We start from the raw sequence: 3,405 nt of genomic DNA on the forward strand, positions 1-3,405 counted from the left end.
TATTTTGGTTGGCAAGAATCATTTGCAATAAAGCTTGATGTTGGAATTTCGTTCTTCTTTGTTTTGGTGGAGGGTTCATATTTTTTGTTGAAAATTGGGCAATGGTTGCCTATTTTGCGATATGGAACTTGACTCTGTGTTGTGGTTGAAAATTCGATTTTGAACTTGATTTTGCTGATTGCCCCATGAAAAGTTGGGATGATTCCTCCAATTTGGATTGTAAGTTTGAGAATAAGGATTCCCCATTTGCTTGTTTCCATAATTACCAACATATCGCTTGTTCTCCATAATCTACTCCACAGTGGTAGTTTCCTGCATAAGCCACTTGTTGTGAACTTCCGGTGATGATGTTGAACTAACCAACATACTCAAATCTTCCATCTTCTTAGCAAGGACATTTGTAAGTGCATCAAACTTTGCATTAATCATGTTGAATGGATCAAGATCATACATTCCAGTGACTTGCCTTTTACGAGTTGGAGTGGTCCTCTTGGACTACTCCAAAGATGAGTATTCTTTGCAATTTTCTCTAATAACTCATAAGCTTCATCTTCATGCTTTATAATAAATTCTCCTCTGTTTGAGCATCAATAATTCCTCGATTGCAGGAGTGACATTTGTGTAGAAATTCAGATTTATCATCCATTTTGGAATGGCATGATGTGGGCATAATCTCTCTAATTCCTTCCATCTCATCCATGATTCATAGAGAGTTTCATCTTCTCTTGGTCTGAAAGCTGTCATTTGATTCCTCAGCTCTTGAGTTTTTCCAGGTGGAAAATATTGTGCAAGAAATGCATCAGTTAGTTGCTCCCAATTTGTAATGGAGTTGTGAGGTAAAGAATCAAGCCAATCCAATGCTCTATCTTTCAAAGAGAATGGGAATAGCTTCAATCTTGCTGCATCATCAGACACTCCAGGTTGTTTTTGCATGTCGCAAATCATAGCAAACTTCTTCAGGTGTGTGTGTGGATTTTCAGAAGGATGTCCTCCAAATTGAGAGTTTTGGATCATTTGAAGAACTCCAAAATCCATTTTGTAACTGTTCGCATCAATCCTTGGTCTTGCTATGCTCTCTCTCAAGTCATCAAAACGAGGAAAAGCATGATCCATCATACTTCCCCTAGGCACGTTTGCATTAACAACTTCTTCCCCTTGGGCTTCATTTTCATTGTTTTGACCATTTCCAGCATTACCAACACCAATTCTAATTCTTTCATCAGCCATATCTGCTTCTAATTCAGTTTCTCTCGAAGCTTCCTTCCTTCTTCTGGTTTCTTTCTTGTTGGCCTTACAAAATTTCTCAATTTCAGGATTAAACAGTAAGGTTGTGTCACTTGAGCTTCTAGCTCTTCTCATAAAAGATTAAAGTACCTGAAAAAGAACAAACAAACACAAAATGAAAAGATAACAAAGATAAAACTAAAAACAACTAAAATAATCAAGAATTCAATCTTAAACAAACAACTCCCCGGCAACGGCGCCAAAAACTTGATGCGTCCCAACCGCAAGTGCACGGGTCGTACAAGTAGTATAGAAAAATATCGATCCCACGAGGAGTTGTGTTAATGATTGAATTTTCGATATAAAAGTTGACTAAATTGAAGTATTTATGAGATTAAGTAATGAATTAATGGGTAATGGAGTATGAAATCTAAATGTGCATATTTAATATTCCATTCAACAATGTATTAATTAAACTAAAATTGCATCAAATAGAAATAAGCAAGTTCAAATATGGCAATATTTAAAATGGCAAATGATTAAATTTGATTAGAAATTAACAATGGTAAAAAGGTGATTCCGGAGTTCGGGATTTCATATTCGAGCTATTTTGGGATTTTAAATTGGTTGTCCAATCTTATGAAACTTATGAGTTTTAAGGAGATTAATCCTTAAATCCTTTGAATTCCCTTTCGAGTGAGACAAAGAGTGCCTTAATCAAACTAATCCTACTTTCGTGGACTTAGAATTAATTAAGACCCATTAAGTTCTTTAATTAATCTGAATCCTCTTAATCCTTAGCCTATTTCTAGGTCTAAGTTAATTAAGTCTAATTTCCGATTATCTATCACAAGGTCTTCTCCTTTCTGCTTCAACCATGGATTAAGAACATTACTCAATGGGATCCTACATTAAGCATGTCATTAAGCATACAAGAAATGAATAAAACTCATTAAGACCACAAAATATGGATTACCCAATCAAAATCCACAAAATATCTCAAATATTACAACCCTTACTCCAGAATCAAAAGTAAACTACTCACTATCCATAATGCTTACAAGATATGATGAGTTTAAATGGAAATAAAGCTTTAATCTAAGCTAAGAAGTAAGTAATTAAACACTAGAAATGTAGAAAAGTGTAAAGAAAGAAAGAAATCTGCAAATCTTAGTTGAAAATGGTGTGGAAGGTGAAAATGACTCCTCAAATTCTGCTTAGCCTCCTCCTTTCTTTCTTTGCTCCTTGCCCCCCTTTTAAAATGAGAAAATGGGACTATTTATAGCATTTTTCTGACATGGAGCCCTAAAATAGTATGTTCTAGGAGGAATACATTAAGGGAATCTTCCACTCATTAATGAACTCTTTATGGGATCGATAAGTGGATCGCATAAGTTATGCATCCCTTATGCGCTTCACTGGTTCTGGGTCACTTATGCGGTTGCATGACTTGGTGCATAGGTTATGCACAAATTCGTGAATGTGCATAAGGGAGGTGAGAATGTGCATAAGCTATGCGATCTCCTTATGCACATTTCGGCCGGTTCTGAACAGTGATCTTCCTCCTTATGCGAATCGCATAGCTTATGCGGCAAGTTATGCACAGTTTGGTCAATGCATATTTCAGCTTGAAAACTTGTTTTTGGCATCTTTTTGCTGTAGAAGACACTCCTCAATGGCAAAATTCTCTTTAATCCTTCAAAAACACCATTTTTCCTACAAAACAAAGCAAAAATTACAAATTAATCCAAAGTTGACAATTATGGAAAACTAACTAAATAACTAATGAAATTAGCTAAAAATGACTAATAACCAAATAAAATGATTGTGAAATTAGACCTAAATGACTATGCAAAATATGTGCATCACCACTCCTTTGAGGGCAATCTCTTATGAAATGATCTGTAGCCCCACACTTGAAACACTCTCCAGTTAACAGTCGACACTCCCCTCTGTATCTCCTACCACAGTGCATACATTCAGGCACTGAGGCTGATCCCCTTGTTATTGTGCCCGGGGAGCTAATTATAGATATTCCAATTTGGCCTCTCTGGCCCTGTGTCTAATCTTGTGAACCAGAACCCTTAAACTTCTTACTATCAGTCGGTATACTTGACTGCCCTGGTCTAAATTCCCTCTTACGCTGCCTATCTTTCCTATTCTGTTCACTTACTCTGACCC

At 36.2% G+C, this 3,405-nt stretch overlaps 1 non-coding gene across 1 annotated transcript; it reads left to right on the plus strand.

Annotated features, from left to right (window-relative positions):
* The first annotated feature begins 652 nt into the window (after positions 1 to 652).
* On the plus strand, positions 653 to 759 carry LOC131183546 (small nucleolar RNA R71). The gene has a single exon (XR_009151594.1). It is a non-coding gene; the product is annotated as a small nucleolar RNA R71 (small nucleolar RNA).
* The last annotated feature ends 2,646 nt before the right edge of the window (positions 760 to 3,405 follow it).

This window comes from Hevea brasiliensis, chromosome 9 (assembly GCF_030052815.1).
Source record: "Hevea brasiliensis isolate MT/VB/25A 57/8 chromosome 9, ASM3005281v1, whole genome shotgun sequence".
NCBI classification, from domain to species: Eukaryota; Viridiplantae; Streptophyta; class Magnoliopsida; order Malpighiales; family Euphorbiaceae; genus Hevea; species Hevea brasiliensis.